We start from the raw sequence: 13,709 nt of genomic DNA on the forward strand, positions 1-13,709 counted from the left end.
GTACACGTATTCAAGAAGTATGTATGTCATCCCTCAACGTGCCAGTTACTGTACCAGGCACTACAACGTCTGTCTCAACTGATGTTCTTAGAAGATGAACAGGGATGAGAGAAAAGTCATTGAGGCAGCCCTTGTGTAACTGGCCATTCTCAACAGAGGTGAGAGGTTTAGGTACACACTAGGCAACTGCACTGTCTGGGTGAAGACTATTGCTCAAGCAACAATTCATCTGTGACAAGAGTTCCACCAGTCAAGGCACCATGACGGTGGGTTCCCAACCACCGACTCACTGCTTGCTACGCGCTTAAACATGGCAGCGTCTTTCCATTCCTTCTGCTCCGCATATATTTTTGAGCAAGTTTCTCAAGTGGCTGAGGGAGAACACAGTACTTGGTTTGCTTTCAAATGAGTTATCCAAACCTTGTCTGCCTTTTAGCAGGAAAGTTCCAGAGATCTTAAACAAGAAAATGGGCTCCTGGCCATGACAATCCTCGTTCAACACGTTGCTTTGTTTGGCAGCTCTCATTTGTCTAGACCAGATGTAGGTCTCAACTAGTGTAAACAGCCGTGCTGAGCTATCACAGTGACCAACCTGTAACTCAGAGGGGCTGAAGGCACCGTCCCAGGCACCTATTCTTCTCAAAGGGCAGAGGTTTAAGGGACTGACAATCCGCCTTAGTATGTGTAGGGCTGGTTGTACTGACCAGTGCATTTCTAATCCATTATCTCATTTGCTCCTTATAATGCTTGTCAATACTTTGGTATGAAGAAACCCAAGCTAACTCTCTCAAATGTTCGTCAATTCTTGGTTACTCAGGAATTGATGATTCATGATTATGTTAGCCCTTTTTGGGCCTCCTCCAATCTTACAGGACATTTTACCATATTTCTACCAGTGGAGAGGCAGTAGTTTGAGAGAGAGATAATGAGTCTTGAGTCAGAGAGGTGAGGTTAGGGCCCAGCTCCATGACTCAGTGGGTGGTCCTGCATTAGCTTCCCTGAACCTCTGTCTCTTCATCCATCACTGGGGGGAGTAACACCCACATTGCAGGATTAAAGCAATGATTAAATGAGACACCTAGATAGAACAAGTGGTGATTGCTCACAATGTTGCGTCTTCTGTCAAAAGTTGGTTTCAAAATAAGACTGGTTCCAAAGAAACAAGAACTAGGAACGCCTGGGTGGCTCAGAGGTTGAGCGCCTGCCTTCGGCCCAGGGCGTGATCCTGGAGATCTGGGATCGAGCCCCACATCGGGCTCCCTGCATGGAGCCTGCTTCTCCCTCTGCCTGGGTCTCTGCCTCTCTCTCTCCGTGTCTCTCATGGATAAATAAATAAAATCTTAAAAAAAAAAAAAAAGAAAAGAAAAGAAAAGAAAAAAACAAGAAACAAGAACTAACAGGGGCGCCTGGGTGGCTCAGTTGGTTAAGCATCTGCCTTTGGCTCAGGTCATGGTCCTGGGACTGGAGCCCCACATCTCCCTCTGCCCTTCCCCCTGCTCATGCTTTCTCACTCACTTTCTCTCTCTCAAATAAATAATAACTTTAAAAAAAAAGAAGGAGGGATCCCTGGGTGGCGCAGCGGTTTAGCGCCTGCCTTTGGCCCGGGGCGCGATCCTGGAGACCCGGGATCGAATCCCACGTCGGGCTCCCGGTGCATGGAGCCTGCTTCTCCCTCTGCCTATGTCTCTGCCTCTCTCTCTCTCTCTGTGTGACTATCATAAATAAATAAAAAAAAATAAAAATAAAAAAATAAAAATAAAAATAAAAAAAAAATAAAAAAAAGAAGGAAATAAGAACTAACAACCAAAGTGAAATTTTTTGATTATCAAAGAATGCATATTATCTATAAGAATCCCTGAATTCATGGGCAATTGAGGATCATCTGTAATTAGCAGCTGCTACAGAAATGCCCAAATGATCAGAAGGATTTCTTTCTTATTTTCATGTATCTGAGTTAGTAAAAAAATATTGTCCTATTATCTTACCCTCCAATAAGAAACCCACCATTAAAACTCTGCATGTAACTAAAATCCACAGGACACTAAGTACAAATGTATTCTCAGCAGATTTCCACATTTTAGCTGTACGAGCAAATGCAAATTTGAGGAAAAATGGTTCCCTGCCCGATGTCCAGAATGACTGGGGAACAGGTGGGCTGTTCTAATCTACCTAAGAGAATGGCTTTTTTTTTTCTAAAGATTTTATTTATTCATGAGAAACAGAGAGAGAGAGAGAGAGAGGCAGAGACACAGGCAGAAGGAGAAGCAGGCTCCATGCAGGGAGCCCGATGTAGGACTCAATCCCAGGACCCTAGGATCACGCCCTGAGCTGAAGGCAGTTGCTCAACCGCTGAGCCACCCAGCATGTCCCAAGAGAATGGCCTTATAAACCACACAAATATGACCAAATTTCAAAGGATATCAAACATGACAAAACATATTTGTGGTGAATACACTGACCACTCCCTTCTGTCTTTCCAACATTAGCTGCTAACACCAAACTTCTCAAATTATAGTATGTGTGCCAAGGGGTAGAGAGAGCCCTTGGGTTACAAGGGCCCATCTTCCAAGAACATCAGTAGTCCTCAATGGGAGTCCGTGAGACACCCAGAGATACCTAAGCTCATGCGTCTACCACTCTCTGCACTTGAGAGTACTCAGAAGAAGGATGAAAAGCACTATTGAGGGGCGCCTGGCTGGCTCAGGTTGCAAAGCATGCAACTCTCGATCTCAGGGTTGTGAGTTCAAGCCCCACATTGGGTATGGAGATGGACGGAAGGAAGAAAGGCAGGAAGGCAGGAAGGCAGGAAGGAAGGAAGGAAGGAAAGGAGGGAGGAAGGAAAGGAGGGAGGGAGGGAGGGAGGGAGGGGGAAGGGGGAAAGGAGAAAAAAAAGAAAGAAAAGCACTATTGAGGGTGAGGCAAAATACTAATTTACTGAACACTCATCTGCCAAGGCCAGTGCTCGGTGTTTGCACATTAATCATCTTAATTCCTCACTTACTCGTTCAATAATCATGGGAAGAAGAAAGGGAACAGCCAGTGACTTTTATTATTGTTTTGAGATACATTTTAACTAGGCTCTCAGAGTCCAGCTCAACATTAATATCAAATCTTTCAAGTCACTGGCTCTAAGTGAAAAGAAAAAAAAAGGGCACAAGGAACTTGGTAGTGAAAACATTGGCAACAAAATCAGACATGAGAAAACTGGTTGATAGAGACACAATACGCTAGCAGGGGACACGTGGGTGGCTCAGCGGTTAAGCGCCTGGCTTTGGCCCAGGGCGTGATCCTGGGGTCCCGGAATCGAGTCCCACGTCAGGCTCCCTGCATGGAGCCTGCTTGTCCCTCTGCCTGTCTCTCTCTCTCTCTCTCTCTGTCTGTCTGTCTCTCATGAATAAATAAATAAAATCTTTTTTAAAAAAAACACACATACGCTAGCGGGTTAAGAATTTTGTTTACTTAAAAAGGGCAACTTCTGAATATAAACATATGAGTGAATCGACTAATAAATACTAATAAGCACCAACATGTGACACGTGTATATACATGTAATAATTTGCTAAAAACCTCTTAGAGGGGCGTCTGGGTGGCTTAGTCATTAAGCATTTGACTTTGGCTCAGCTTATGATCTTGGGGTCCTGAGATCGAGCCCTGTGCTAGATGCCAGGCTCTGCGCTCTGGGGGGATGTCTGCTTCTCCCTCTCCCTCTCCCTACGCCTCTCCCTCTCCCTCTCCCTCTACTTACACTCACTCACTCTCATCTCTCTCAAAAAAAAAAAAATAAAGAAAATCTTAAAAAAAAAAAAAAAAAAAAAACCTCTTAGAGTTTATTTTCTTTTCCTAACCCAATCAGGCAGGAAATAGGTTGTTACTGACACCAATTTCAGCCATTGTTTGCTCAACAGAACCTAGCCAAGAGATGCACCTTCTCTGGCGTAACGTGCACCCCCCCTTCCCTCCAGCCCACTCAGAATGTTCCCTTGTCCCTGCTGCTGTTAAGTGCTGCCCTCTGAGTTCTCACCAACATGAAAGGACCCCATTACCACCACTGGTTAGAAATAAAAGCTCCTTGACTCAAATTGGCCTGTTGAGCCTGTTGGCTCTGTCCTCTGATCCATCTCCTGTTGAGTAACACACACGACACAGAAATTGCATGTCATGAACTCCAATGCACTGTACAAATGCCAGTTATTTTTTTTTTGTCCTTATGACTATATTTTACACCCATTCTGCTGGACTGCTTTGAGGCTCCCACAGATATGGTCAAATGCTTAGCAGCAGTTAAAAAAACTCTTAACAGGCCAGATACACAAATTGTTAATTCGGTAAAATATGAAAAATTTTTAATGAAATTAACAGAATTTGGGCTTTGGAGGAACATTACAACTACTGTAAACATACATTCATCCTCTTTCCCTGACTCACCAAGGAGCCAAGGATCATGCTGTGTGCAGAAGATAGAAGAAGCGATGGCTGAGAATATTCGGCCAAAGTGGACACCGGAGAACAGTTTACTGTGTGGTTTAGAAACCAGGGAGTTGCTTCCAAGAAAAGCAATCCTTTGGTTTCTGTAACGAGCAATAAACTTCTTCCTCCAAAGCTGCTGTGGCGAAGCAACGCAGTCTCCACTCAGTGTGGCTGGTCCACTACTAGAAGCATGAAGGGACCACAAAGAAGAACACCCCCAAATGATGAGAGATTTCACAGGCCAAGGTACCCCTTTTGGATATGCTAACTCTACAAACATCCCCCCAAACAGCAAAAGGCATCAGAGAACTCGCTCCATCGTCCTTTCTCACCTTTGCATCCCTGTTGTTCTACTGTCCTCTCTGGAAATGACATTCGGAAAGAAAACACAACCTAGTGTGAGCCCCAGACATACACCCTCACTGTGCCCAAATGCCTGGCACCACGCATGTGCGGAACTGCTTAATGCACCTCACTCTCTGCAAGGCTGCCTTGCTGTGCTAGTGATGGACATTGTGAACAGTCACCCCATCAGGGGGCAGCTCCGGTGACTCCCACCGCCAGGCCCAGGGATGTCACACCTTCCTGTGAGGCCCAAGTCTCTCAAGCAGCAAGCAACAGGTAAGCATGCTGGCCAGCTTCCACGGCCATCACCTTTCTGAGCATCCCCTAGGATGACAGAGGATCCCTGGGACCCTGAGCGGTTCTTACTATTCCATAGAAAGCACTTTGTTGTGATTATAAAATAAGGATCTGCATTACTCTGCTTTTTTTCTTTTTTAACTTAAATCTGACTTCTGGTGCTTTCTTAACTAAGTCACAAACCTCCGATCGTTTATGAATATGCTGGCTCCAGAGAGATCTGTATTTTGGGCTTTGGTTGCCAGGAAGATTCCAGACTCCCAACTCTGGCTGCCAGTCTGTGTTTTTTATTCCGTCAAATCTGAGCAATTCTTAAGTGGCTGGAGAAGTGGAGATGCGAAAAAGCATGCTGACCGTCACAATCTCCTATGGCCTTTGATCTGTTTCTCAAGTTTCACCGAAGCTTAATGGAATCGAAAGAAACAGAGGAAAAAAAATATCTCTCCCTTTTAAAAAATCATGTCATCGTAGAAACTTTTAAAAATAACCATATTAATATTTCATCTGATTCAGAAACGGTGAAGGAGAAATCTGCCAGTAAAAGACCAGAATGAGAAAAAAATAAACAGAGGAGAAATGTTGCAAATGTCTACACCATCTACCGTGAGAACATCTCCATAGTATTTTCAGAAAATAATTGTCTTGAAGATACGAGGAATGTGAGCCTCGTATCTGGGTTGGGGGGGTTGGGGGGGTGGGAGGGAGAAGAGCACGTGTTTGAATTTTCTATAGCTAATATGTCACAGTAAAGGGACAATTTACATTTAACTGCTTCCAGAGTGGAGCAACAGATTGTCAGACTAATATCTTGTCTGTTTAATAACCTATGGTTATAGTCACACAAATCATAGAGATAATATAATCCCCAATACAGCCCCACTGTTGTGAAAAAAACTGTAATGGTCAACTCAACTTTGACTTATTCACCTAAATTCTGGTCTTCTGGGCAACACAGTAGTAGACTGGGGTGCAGTGACCTCTATTCTGTGTTTATTTCTTTATTTGAAACTTAACTGAAGGGATAATGAGATTATGGTAAAAAATGACATTCTGAGCGCAGTGGTGAAAAGAATAAAAGTGAGAATTTACCCCCAATTTATTGCTCACAAACTCGGCTCGACATGAGGAATACAGTTCAGCAGTTAACCTCCCTTTTGACCTCAGCAAGGACTGCTCTCACCTCCTTCCCTGGGGCCCAGCAGAATAAGCCTCCTGCTTGCTCATCATTTCCTCGTGGTCTGTCCCTTCAAGTAGCTCCATGAAAGCTGGACCTAAGGCCCCTAATGACAGCACCTAAGCCAGTGCCTGGCACATCAGATTGGCAGACCGGTTGAGTAAGCACCTGCTTTGAATGTCTGAATTTGAGAGCTTCTGAGAATGGATATGGAGTGGATGACCTCACCCTTTCGTGATGCATTCAACCGGCTTCGCTCTCTGCCACCCGCTCTTGGTCTAGTTCAATGTCAAGGGGCACACCTGGACAGAATCACTTTTGTTGGTTGGTTGTCTACTGCGTGATTCCAAAAGTCAACACAATATAAACAGGCGGACGAGCCATTCCCACCCTACTGCCAGTCCCTATGCTCACCGCTGCCTGCTATCTATCCACATCTACCTTCGTTTCTTGTTATCTCTCCAGGGCTTCTCTATGCAAATATAAACAAACCTCCCTACATATTTCCAGATCCTCACCTTCCTTGCATAAAGGTAATATAGTCTATACACTCGTCCCCAGCTTGTTTCCTTCACTTGGCCGTGTATCTGGACACCATTCCATGTCACAACACACATCATCACTCTCATCAACAACTACACAGCATCCACTGCCCACAGACGCCATCCTTCAACCACTCCCTCATAGACCACCGTACATCCAGTGGCTTCTGGTGCTCTGGTGTTACACACAAAGCTTGTACCGGTGTCCCCTCAGTATGGGTGCAGGTGTGCATGTAGGAAAAGATTCCCGGAACAGGACATTTGTAATGTTGGTTTACACCATAGGGTTGCTAAGAAATATTGTTAGGTGCTATAAATAGGGGGTGATAGCATCCATGTACATGTGTGCTACAGGGCACTAGAATTTTTTTCCACTCTTGTCAAGGGGAGTGCTAACCGAATTCCTCACTTTCATAAAACACAGACCCTTTGAAATTTTAAATTGATGCAGCATCCCCCAATGGTAGCCAGAGTTCAGCTCCCCTATTCTACTTCCACCCATCAATTTCCTAGGCTGACAGATTTTTCCTCTAGAAACCTATTAGAGGAAAACAGGCCCTCTAAAAAAGCCTTGAAAGCCTAGTTAATATGGGTGGAATTAAATTTTTATAAGAGTATTCAGGGATTCTAAATCAGCAGCAAATGCTTTCTTTTCATCACAATACCCAAAATGACATGGAAAGAAAAACATAAATGAATATTTAAAAACCCTATTCATTCCAATGCAGGGGACCCCCAAAAGTAGTTGATATTCTCAGAGTTTTTCAGTAATTCATGACTTTTTTTCACAGTGACAATCTAAAATTAGAAAATGATGCCTATTTGCAGAATCAATGAAAAGGTCCTTTTCCCACCCATTCTAGAGAAGGCATGAGGAAACAAAATACTTTCACATGAGAATCTCAGCTCTCAGGAAACGCACCCTCTGGCTTAGAGTATTTATTAAAGTCAAGGAACACAAAAGCAATGATTTCCTTTTGTTCCAGCATATACTTTGGTAAATACCAACATACCAGACTGTATCCCTTTCTTTGATACAGTTTTGTATGATCTGTTCAATATACTTAAAAAAACATGTGCCATGGCCAACATTATGTTCTGTGTTGATGAATATAAACCGATTTTACAGACAATCACCTTAATCAGTAACTCATAGTCCATCCACCAAAGACATGCACCAGAATGTTTTTAGCTGTTTTATTCACAATAGCCCCAAACTGGAAATAATCAAATGTCTACCAAGTGTAGAATGGATATCTAAATCTCAAAACAATGAAATACTACACAGCAATGGGAAAAAATGAGCAATTATACAACATGAATGAATGTCACAAAACTTAAATATGATCCCATTATACGGAATTCAAATAGGCAAAACTAATTTACGGTGACAGAGGTCAGAATAGTAATTACCTTTGGGAAGGAAGGGCATTGTTCTCACGGGGAAAACGGTACCAGAAGGACTTCAAGGGTGCTGGAAATGTTCTTCATCTTGATCTAGGTGGTCCTTACATGGGTTAAAAAATTCTGAGATTTGTTATCTTTACTATATGTAAAGAGTATCTCAGCATCCTGAGCTAGTCAGCTAGCATCCTCAGCCAAGAAGTCCTTACCCCAGAAGCAGCCAACTAGAACCCCTTCTGTTACCTATATTTGAGTCATATTAGCCCCTCTGCTAACTAGCAAAATGAATGTGAGGAATGATTTTTTTTTCTTGATGAAATCAGTGGTTAATTAGCATGATGAGCATAAGGAATGGGGAAAATATTTTAGATAATCTCTATCCTTGAATAGGCAGGGATAAGGCTCAGGACCTGTAACCTTCGACTTGATCCCAAAATGGTCTATCTATTGGTTTGAGGGATTTCTGGCTGCCTGATGCCTATCCTAACAGAAATGTAATCCTGCTTTTGGAATATTGGCAGCTTTGCTTCAAGGGAAGCTCTCATCCTAAGTGGTGGTCGGAGTACCTAAGAGGACACAGAGCTGGGATTTCAGGATACAGCACAGAACGTATGAACTACATTCTGCTAATACCCATTTAAGAAACGTCCTGATGCTGAATTTGTTCTGAAATTTGCTTTCATTATAAGCTGGTCATGAGGCTGTAAGAGAACAGCTAATCCTCATTCAACTACAACTTTCTGGTGGTTATCATCCCCTACCTCAAAACACTTAAGAGCATGTATGACCAGTCTGGCTAATTTCCATTGTCAAGTCTGGAGACTGTTAGAGCATGAAAATGTGCAGACATGCATGCTGGAGGGTAACATGTTTCCTTATGAACAAAATGAAGAATGGAACCAGAGGTGAGAAAAGCAGGATAAATGGGCATAGAACAGCACAGTGACACCCAGAGAATGAAGCCAATCAGGGGGAGGTTTCCAGCAGTACTCACAACTCTTGGAGGCTTGCACAGAGATACACAGGATACGATCATATTTGTGAATGACCCAAAATTAAACAAGATGAAAGACTCAGAATTCTAAAAGGTCTTGTCAGGCAATTTGGTGAACTAGATCTAACAAGATTAAACATACAGTTAGGTGTACAAAAATTAACAACTCAAGACAAAAGGGGCAGAGATCAATGACAAAATCCATTATAATTGTGACATTTAAAACTTTAGGGGTTTTGGATAAGAAGCTCAGGCTCCTAATTGGCCCTCATACCTCACACACATAACAGTGTGGCCCCAGGCAGGTGTTTGTCAGGAGAAGGCTAAGATGCTGGGAAGTGGCTTCACAGGGACATCCACCCAATGCAGAGAATGTGCCAACAGGCTGGTGATCCCTGGGGCTGAAGCACCCAACATCCCCTAGGCTGTTACTATATGACTTTTTCACTCTTCTGTTCTGGAATAATGGGACTTTCCCTAGACAGGCAACCAGAGAGAGAGACCCAACATTTAGTGTCTCTGAAGAAAATACCAGAGTCTCAGATAACAAAATGAAAACAGAAGGCCTGTCCAAGTCCTCCTTGTAACTGTATATGGCACTCAACATTTATGGAGCACAAAATGCAAGCCGCTCTTGGGCCTCAAACTCTTTCTCTCTGGCATGTGCACCACCTACCTAACACAGGTCTGCCCAACCCAGTGTGACACCCGCAAACCTGTCTTGACTGATCCCATGAGTCAAAATAATTTTCACATTCCATCTCATCATGCTATAGAGCCATGGTCAATATCTATAAGTTTTGTATCCTCCTTCTCCAAGAACAAGAGAGAAATGAACAGAATCAGAGCAGCGCTTGCTTGAAGGTATTAAAACATGAACACTGAAAAGAAAAAACAAAAACAAAAACATGAACACTGAGCCTTAGAGACCATTTACTCGGTACTACCCCTCATCCCCCATTCAAAGCAACTGCACTAACATAAAGCACATTCAGTGTATGACCTGATCGTACCTAGGGAAGCCTGAACATGAACTGGATATGAGAGGATATTAAAGACCTATTATTAACTGTGTTAGTTATGTTAATGGTATTTGGGGTACATTGGGAAATTTCATTTCTTCCTTCCTCCTTTCCTTCCTTTCTTGGGGGGCTGGGGGAGGACAGAAAGCCATATTATATTACGGGTGGCATGTCAAGATATCTTTTTTTAATTTAGATATAACTGACATACAATGAACATTAAAGGTGCACAATGTGTTGATTTGGTACCATCCCAGTGTCAGCTAACACCTCCACTGGTGTTACCACTTTTTTTGTGTGCTGAGAATATTTATGATCTAGTTTCCCAGCAACTTTCAAGTATGTAATACAGTATGTTAACTCTAATCACCGTGCTGTGCATTGGATTCCCCAGAACTTACTCAGCTTCTAACTGTAAGCTTGCATCCTTTGACCAATAATATCTCCCCAATTCCCCCACCCGCTGGCCCTGGTAACCACCACTCTATACTCTGCTTCTACAAGGTCTGCTTTTTTAGATTCCACATGTAAGTTGTATCATGCACTATTTGTCTTTCTCTGACTTATCTCACTTAGCATAATGCCCTAGAGGTCCATCCATGTGGTCACATACGGCAGGATTTTCTTCTTTCTCATGGCTGAATAATATTCCATTGAACCGCATCTTATATATTCAATCATATGTTGACACTTAGGTGGTTTCCATGTCTTGGCTATTGTTCAATTGTGCAATAAGATGTCTTAATTTACTTTAAAATATTTTAGCGTTTTTTACAAATGGAGGGCATGAATGAATGAATAGTTGGCCTGACCCAGAGTTCACACAGCTGGTTAGTGGTGGGGCTGGTTAACAGTCCAGTGTCCTTCCTCTAATGTTTTACAAAAGACCACCATTTGTGATGTTTTATATCCTCTACACCAGAGCAGCTACTCAAGATGACTGCAAACATGTAGAGGGCCATTTGGACTCTGCCCATTCAGCTCTAGAGAGGTCCTGCAGGCTCCCAATCAGCGTGGTAAACTGAGTTTCGATGACAAAAAGTTGCTAGATTGGCTTTCTCCTCTCATCCAAATAACCAAGCAATGGCCACACAGTCATTAAACATTGGCGTGGGTGGACATTTGTTGAAAGTTTCTAAGACCACATCAGCATACCAAGAAACTCAATTCTTTCATAATATAATAACATGACCTAACAGAATTAGTGTATAATCGTACATAATAACCATGAACTGCTTACTGTGTACCAAGGAATATTCTAAGCATTTGACAAGAATGATCCTGGTTAATCGCCACAACATCCAAGAGCTTATTGTCTCCATCATGTAGATGCAGTGAGTGGGACACAGAGTTTAAGAAAATTGCCAAGCCCACAGAGCCCTGAGGGACAGAGGCAGCATTTTGGATGACTCCACCATACATTCTCCTCATGGCCACATGCCATTTCTTCATAGTCACACCTAATGTTTTCACTGGGAGAAATGGTCCAGGGATAATTCTTTCTCATTGTTGTGTTTAAAAATACTACCGAAGAATTGGGGCGCCTGAATGGCTCAATCAGGGATCTGACTCTTGGTTTCGGCTCAGGTCATGATCTCATAGGTCATGGAATTGAGCCCTGCATCAGGCTCTGCACTCAGCAGAGTCTGCTTGTCCCTCTCCCTCTGCTCCTCCCCACCACCCCCCTCAATCTCTGTAAAATAAATAAATCTTAAAAAAAAAAAAACCTACAGATTAAAAACCAAAAGAGAAAAATAAAATCTGCCCCATAGGCCAAAAAAATAGTCTGATTTCATAAAAATATTTCACTGTGTTTTCCTTATAAAAAAATCAAATTATTCACATGCTGTTTAACTTTCTTCCTCAAACATGAGTAAGAAGTCCAGGCAGCTCTGCAATTTCTCCTCTAGAAAACTATCTGGGGGCTGCCCAGTGGGCAACAGAGGCCTTAGGCTGCCCATTCAGCCTCTGATCATGATGTGATAGAAAGCTGCCAGTCATTCCCTTGAAGGGTTCTGAATGACTTTCTGTAGAAAAGTCTTTACACACACACACACACACACACACACACACACACACGAAATAAAGGACAATGCAGTCAACCTTCCAGTACCTGCACTATCTCTCAGTACTGACAATAACTTTGAATGATTCAATTCCTTCTTTAACGTTGTGCCATCAAAGCTAAAATAAGACAAAAGCCCCCCAAAATCAGATTCAAATCCTAGAAAAGGGGAGGTGTCTTAGGATAAACTGGAGAAACTACCACCTTGGGATGGTGTTCAGCTCTATTCCAGAGCTCCTCCCTCCATTAGCCCAATTATCCCAACAGGAATAAATGAAGGGTGGCTCATGTCATCATAGAAGTCAGAATTCTCAACAGAAGTAAAGTCAAATGAAGATACGGCAAAGGTAGCATGTGAAGGCACAGACAGAAGGGGAGCCTAAAAACCAGATCAACACCAACTGAGTGGCCTAACTCTGAAGGGTTTGGTGATTACTGGCATGGAGGTTGCCACAAAGGGTCCTGATTACAAGAAGAGAAAGGATTCGTATTGTGGCTACTGTCCCTACTGGAAAAAGCTGAGCTTCCTCAAATATAAGCAGGCTGAATGACAAAGTTAATAATCGAGGCCAAGAAGCCATATTTCCTGTTGCAATAGAAATGAACACTGCTATTGCTGAAGGACAAGCGTCTCTCCCACAGAGGAACTTCTCGTTCCTCCCCAGAATTTATTATCATTAAAACTAGTATTTGACATTCACCAAATGCCAACAACATGCCTATATCTGCTATTATGACTACATCATTAGTTCACCTCTGAACTGACTTTCCAAACACGGTTAACTTTGTCCCGGAAAACAACAGGCAGGCACAAAGATAAGGAAGGCAATTAAGAGTTATGCTAACAATAAAAATAAAGTAGTGATAAAATTTTCTGCATTGTCCAGGCATGGTTTATGACTTTCACATTAAAAAGACTGGGAACCTTTTTTCTTGTTGCGACTACGTAGATACAGCATATGTGGTGAATATAAATGGCTAAAGGCAAATCAAAAAAAGATCTTGGGGCAATCTCCTGTCTAAAACTGTGTGTTACTCTGTAATCAGATGTGAACAGAGACAACAAAGAAGACATCATTCAAGTCACAAAATTTTGACTATCCCCCTTCTCCAAGCCAGTATGACAACTGCTGCTTTTTTATTGACTACAGCTATAGTTTTGTTCTGGGATTACCTATCTAGAGATGAAATTACCAATCATAAAAGTATACCTGATTACTGATACACATCACCCTGAGTAAAATTCTGCTTATTTTAACCCACCCCCAAAATCAACTAACATAAGTGCAAAGTCTATATATAATAAGGCTCTTCTAACAATTCTTTTGAAAATGGCCCAAGGAGCTCCAGTGGCACAATCAGTTAGCACACGGTACTTAAACGAAAATGGCCCACAGTT

At 42.5% G+C, this 13,709-nt stretch overlaps 1 protein-coding gene and 1 non-coding gene across 3 annotated transcripts in view; both read right to left on the reverse strand.

Annotated features, from left to right (window-relative positions):
- The window catches only part of CAMK1D (calcium/calmodulin dependent protein kinase ID), a 431,901-nt gene that overhangs the window by 347,682 nt on the left and 70,510 nt on the right, over positions 1 to 13,709 (reverse strand). The window lies entirely within an intron of this gene.
- On the reverse strand, positions 7,118 to 7,247 carry LOC119870576. Its single transcript, XR_005356240.1, has one exon. It is a non-coding gene; the product is annotated as a U6atac minor spliceosomal RNA (small nuclear RNA).

The sequence above is a fragment of the Canis lupus genome, chromosome 2, assembly GCF_011100685.1.
Source record: "Canis lupus familiaris isolate Mischka breed German Shepherd chromosome 2, alternate assembly UU_Cfam_GSD_1.0, whole genome shotgun sequence".
Lineage (NCBI taxonomy): Eukaryota > Metazoa > Chordata > Mammalia > Carnivora > Canidae > Canis > Canis lupus.